The 6,064-nt window shown below is 38.0% G+C and overlaps 1 long non-coding RNA gene across 1 annotated transcript; it reads right to left on the bottom strand.

Moving 5' to 3' along the window:
• Positions 1 to 361: 361 nt before the first annotated feature.
• LOC128810012 (uncharacterized) lies at positions 362 to 2,619 on the bottom strand. The gene is made up of 3 exons (XR_008437888.1): positions 2,230 to 2,619; positions 1,380 to 1,594; positions 362 to 740 (listed from the first exon to the last, which is right to left on the bottom strand). It is a non-coding gene; the product is annotated as an uncharacterized LOC128810012 (long non-coding RNA).
• Between the last annotated feature and the right edge of the window lie 3,445 nt (positions 2,620 to 6,064).

Below are 6,064 nucleotides of genomic sequence, written 5' to 3'. Positions count from 1 at the left end.
AGGTATCTGAAATGTAAGGGAAACAGAATGAAACCTATTCCTTGTTTACTCTGCAAAAAATTGTTAAATAATATCCTGGAATAATACAGAGACATGGTTCTGATATTGTTAAATACAAAATCTTGGATGGATATGTTTTGCTTAATGGCTCATATTATGATCCTGAGAAAGGCCATGACTCTAGGCAATTCTACTGTCCTGAAACTAAGTCAAATGTAATGCCTGGAGAGATAGGAGAATGTCTTGGTTTAGAAAAAGCTGAGAGGCAGAGATTGATGTGTTTATGCATTATGTGTTCAGCACTTGACATGCTTCATAATGCTTTAATTGGAAACCTCAACACATATTCTTCATTTCTCTCTTCTTTATTGCTGGGAGATAAATTTCCAATAAAAGGGTAGGGGATGCATTTTTGCTATGAGCTCCCAATTGCTGTGTCAGTAATACAATCTACTTGGCATTGATTCTGCTTTCTGTTGCAGTAATTTTAATTGAAAGAAAAATAGGGTAACTTCAGGGATTCAGAGCAAAATTGCCATAACTGAGCTCCTGCGTCAGGGCCAAACTCCATCTCAGTCTCAAAGTATCCATTCTGCCCGAAGTGAGCTGTTCTATTTGGTTGTGGATGATTTCTTGCACTTGATCCATCTTCACGAGAAGGCGTTTGGACTAACACCACTTTACAGAGGAGTTGCTGACTCTTCCTGTCCAGAGGGATGTGGAGCTTGAGCAGAGCAAGTCTGTCAGTGGAGCATTAAGAGACTGATTACTATAGCAGTCTTGGATTGAGTCTCAAGTGTCACAGGAGACATATGCTGAATGTTTCTGCAGGGCGTTTCAGTGGGACTCAGGAAATACCATATTTATGCATTTATGTGTTTTCCCCATCCTCTTGTTTTACCTTGAAGCCAAAGACATCTGTCCATCCTATCTCCCAAAAGTGTTGTCTTATTTTACAGTGGCAAAATGCAAAAACTTTTTGAGAGAGAATATAATTAATTTAGCCACTTGAATGATGGGATAAACATCACAATTGTTCCTTCAGAACATGATAAAAGTTATGACAAGCTTAGAAAGGGGAAGGATGAAAATAGACTAACGAGTAGCATGTATTTTAATCTCAGCCTCTGTGAGTACTAACAAAGATAAGCCTGATTCCAGTATTTGAGAATAGTTTGTTTCACCAAACCTGTGGTAAATGGCAACCCAAGATCCATGCAGTTCTAGATTTCAAGTACAACTGTAAACATGACGCTTGGCACAGGCCAAAAATGAACCACAGTGTTTTGAGACTTACCTAATTTCACTAATAACTGCTCCAGAGGATGACTGGCCTCTGACAGAGCTGCTGTGCTAATTTTCCCAGGCTGAGCACTCACCTCATTTTTCTTTCAGGTAATAGATGTAGATGTCTTTCAAACTCTTTCAAATCCATAGCACTTCATTACCAGACCTGGGCTTTGGTGATTAATTTGTTGCAGCAATGAGGTGCTGCCTGAAAAAGGACTTCTGAGGAACAAAGCAGCCCAAGCAAGCAGCACTTGACTGTGGAAGTTTTCTTTTGTTTCTGTGGTATTCTATCAATGTAGCTGGTCTGACAGGAAATTAAGAGAAATGCAGTGATAAACATGAAAGATAGAAAGACTAACAGTCTTGAAAATAAATAAGTGACTGTTCTTTATACTGTCTTGAAAACTTTAGGACCTATGTTTTTCTGGATATAAACAGATTCTTATGACTTGAAATTTTAGCTCATTGAGTTAGCAGAGGTGATTGTCTTACACAGAGGTACTTTTAATGCCTCTTCAAAGAGCATTACTTTACTTTGTCATATTTTTTTTGTGATTCCTGTACACAAAATGATGTAAATTCTGAGGCAGAAACATTTTGTAAGGCACTATGGTCAGTAAGATTCAGATAATGTACAATAGCTATAGCTCAGCAAGGCATAGGGGAAATGAAGAGTTGTAGCTCCTGGATACTGGCTTGTGCAAATGGATTCTGTTAAATTCCTTTGTTGAAGTAGGAAACAATATGGAACAATAAGAGTTTTGACTACAAAAGAGATTATAATAATTTCTGTATTTACATAAAGATATAGCCAGTTTCTTTAGGATACAGAAAGTTTCAGGTGTTTCACAGTGTGTCTGAGAAGCAACAAAGGACCAATTTACTTTAGAGGGAATTTTTGTTTTATTTCAGTACAGTTGTAAAACAAATTTCACTGACCTTATACAAGAGCAGTCTTTGAAGGGCAAACTTTGTTCTTCTCCCTTCCTGTGCTAACTTCTTGAAGAAGTCATTAAATATTCATTCCAGCAGTTATTTTTTTCTCCACTTTAGGCTGTTTTGCCTTCTTGCAGGTGAGAATTCTAGTACCAAGAGTAAACTTTTTATTGTTTGTGTGTATGGCACTTCCACTGAATAGTAATGAATAGAGAACACACTGAATGGCAAGCCAAAATTTATTCTGGATTATAGGTTTCTGGGCCTTCAATTATTCTTTGCTATAACCATGCCCCACAGTTATTTTTATGCTATGGCTTCATGTGGGCCATGTGCCATCAGGGTGACACAGAAGCTGTGACTCAAAAGACCCCTGTTACTACCAAACAAAATTATAAGCAGGGAATAAATAGAAGAGATATGTTGCCTTATTTAAAATGTAGATTTTCATGTATGGCTGTGTGCCTTGGACCTGGACCCGGGAAGTTACCAACCTAGGATGAGAAAAATCTGGTGTAATCTAAAATCAAATGTAAAGAAAGAGAAAAAACCTCTTATGAGGTTTTCAGTCAACCTTTTAAACTTAAGTCTTAATATGTAAGTTAATACTTAAATGCTTTCATGGACCAAACATTGAATATTTCTTAATTGATATTGATTGATCATATAGAGACTTGGACCAAAACAAAGTCTGTACATCACCTGGCGTATTTATTGATTATGATGTTTTTCAGACAGTCAGCACAAATATTCTGCCTGTGATGATGGTAAATGGACTTTGGAAAATATTCTCAATTATAAAAGAAAAACATTCATTTTTTTTTTATACCTCTTCTCAGGGAAAGAATACTGAGAAACAGAGTCTACTCTTCAGAAGGAAGACTTTGTGTCCTTATTTTAGACTTATAGAGCCAAGGACAGAAGGAAAAGAGTTACATCACCGTAACAGTTCAGATTTTGTGGTTTTTAAGCCAGCCCCTATCTCTACTGAGAGATCCTACAAGTACAGAGCAAATCAGGCCAAACGTGCTCGCTCCTCATGAGAGGGTCCTGGAGAAGGACCCCAAACCGAGAGCAGTGAGGTGGTTCCACATTTCTGAAGAAGAGGAAAGCGTCCTTTGTGTCCTCTTTTGGACACTCGTGGAGGTCCAAGGAGGCTTCTGCTTCAGCATTTTTAAAGAAAAGGCAAAAGAAAAGGTCAGACCATCTTTCTGCTAACTTTTTTACCAAGGAGAAGGGATGGCAGAATACTACTAATACTTTTGAGGAGCATCTCAAAATCATACTGAGGGTGTGAACAACACGAACATGCCTTATAATAGAGCCACCCCTGAGATTATAAGTGTTGGATGCAACTTAAGTCTTTCATAATTTGGGCTGCATCTCAATACAGATCATGCTCCCTCCCATCCATGGACACCCAGCCTTCTTCCTTTCCTCCCAGAGATCAAATAGGATCTGTATGGCAAGCTCAGCAATTTGTGGCATGGAAAAGCACTATGTAATAAATAAGTAATAAATTAATATTTAATTGAAGCTTCTTTTAATGAAAGTTAGCACCTGAAAGGAGGTGGAGAGACAGATGTATGTGACCAGGAAGCTCTTTGTAGAACTGCAGCGACCGCTTTGCAGAGGCTTATGTAAAAAGCAGAAGCTTACATTATAAAAAAGAGTTAGTCTATCTCTTAACAGATTTACCTGGTCAATGCAGAGCTAACACTGCTTGGAATGTAATTATGTGGCCTGAAATCCTTGTGTGACAGTGCAGACTGCAGTCCTGTGGTCCACTGGCCAAAGGTGCAACTCTGAAATGTCTATTTGACTTCACTCTTTCTTAGAACTAGTGTGCAGTTTTTGTTAAATACAGGTCAGGAGGTCACTATATGAATGATTGCCTGTTGGGACTGTTCCTGCCTTTCTTTTGGCAGAATTTTTTTTGCTACAGTTGGTTTCTGTCTATTTATGTTTCTGTAACATAAAGGCAGGTATGCTAAGGTAAGGGCAGATGCAAGCTGTTCAGTTTTTTTGACTGCTCTCTGTTTTCTGAAAAGTTACTGGAACAAAAATCAGCTATGTAAAGATTGTACGCTCCTTACTTATTATTATCTAGTTTTGCCCAGATATTCACCATGGAAGAAGTATGTAGAATTTTGTAGGAAATCTGCAGGTATAAGTAGTTAAATTAATTCACAATTTTCCTTTCTGTTGATTTGCCTTGCTCTGTGCACAGAGGGGGTTTAGTGCACTCATAATGGCTATGCTTTTAAATAGGTATATATGCAAGTGGCTGAAAGAAACTTCACCTTTGCACATTCAGACTAGTTCAGCCCATGTATTAATATTCCTTGCATTTTCTTATGCATCTCCTCAGAGAGCAGATTAAAATTAAAATTCTGCCAAGGTTGGGTAGCAGAAAGGATTTAGTGAGTTAGGTCTTCACCTCTAGAGAGAAAGGTGACATGAAAATGATTGGACTGGACACATCCTTATTCTGGAAACTATTTGTATGGATAAAAAATTCTCCATGCAACTGACAGCTTGTGCTGAAGAGATATCCAGGGCCAAAACAGCAGAAAGGCTGAAGGTCAGGATTGAAGTGCAGCACATAGAGAGAGTTATACAGACTTTATGTGTTTATCTCAAGCTATTAGCATTTCATTTTCAAGATCAACTCTTTACTGGAAAAAACTTTAAAAATTATTGTGCCCAATCCTCCCACACAAACATCTTTTCAAAAGCTCTGAAGTAGGAAAAAAAGAAACCCAAAACAAACCCAAACCCAAAAAATTGGTCAGTGAAATAAAAACCTCCCTTTTCTCATATCTCATAACTTTGTAATTGAAAGGCTAAATGTAATATCTCATTTTTGAGGAAGAACTTCAATGGGATTTTCTCTTAGAAGACGAGAGAAATATCTAAGCAATAAAAAATGAGCACTGCACTACTTAATTTCATGCCTGTGTCAATTTTAGGAATTGAACATTTGGCCTAAATTGTAAGGATGAAGATAACTATTGTAAGTACAGAAAGGGGACCAGTAAATGTAATTGAAGGAATGTCCTTGCCTGCATAACTCACCTTGCAAATCTTTCACAAAAAACAGCAGAAAGTAAGCTTTCAGAACTTGCCCTTGCTTTTTGTTGCCATATTGTGATTGCATGGAAAAACTGGGGCATTCACACATGTTATATACACAGTCCATTAAACTTATGTGTACATAAATATCTCAAAATGGTACACAAACATAGCCCCAGATCATCATCACCCTTAAATACAGTATCTCCACTGTTTGATTGCTATTAGCAGGAAAACCCCACCAACAGTGCAGTAATCTGTGCTTCTGAAAAATGTAAATGTCAATTTCTGGTCTTTAAAAATTATTAAGCCTAGCAAAAGATAGCAATTTCCAGTGTTTGCTTGCTTGGTAAGATGCAGGAGAGTGAGCATTACTCCTGAGAGCTGCCATTGGTTAGCTGGAGGGAAAATGGATATCAATTATACATAATCTAAGAAGCCTCTGCATAATAATCAGGCCCAGTAGGGGCTTTGGGGCAGCTTCGTTATTCTCTTGTAAACACAAGAGCCCAGATAGACATGTCAGTCAGGAGTAGCGGCTGCAATTCTTCCTTTTTAACACCTTCACATTCTATTGCTTCAATATGCAAACAAGGCTGTTTAGCTGAGGGTTGAGGCTGTGCTAATGAGCTCCCTGCACTAACCCTGAAGTAAAAAGGTTCTGTTTCACAGCTGCTCAGAGACTAGCTCCTCTGGGCATGCTCAGGTATTGGAAAATAATTCCTTTTAAACAGAGGAACGCCAATCAGGATTTCTTGCATTC

Source organism: Vidua macroura, chromosome 1 (assembly GCF_024509145.1).
Source record: "Vidua macroura isolate BioBank_ID:100142 chromosome 1, ASM2450914v1, whole genome shotgun sequence".
Taxonomy (NCBI): Eukaryota; Metazoa; Chordata; class Aves; order Passeriformes; family Viduidae; genus Vidua; species Vidua macroura.
This window is presented reverse-complemented; position numbering and strand designations above follow the sequence as displayed.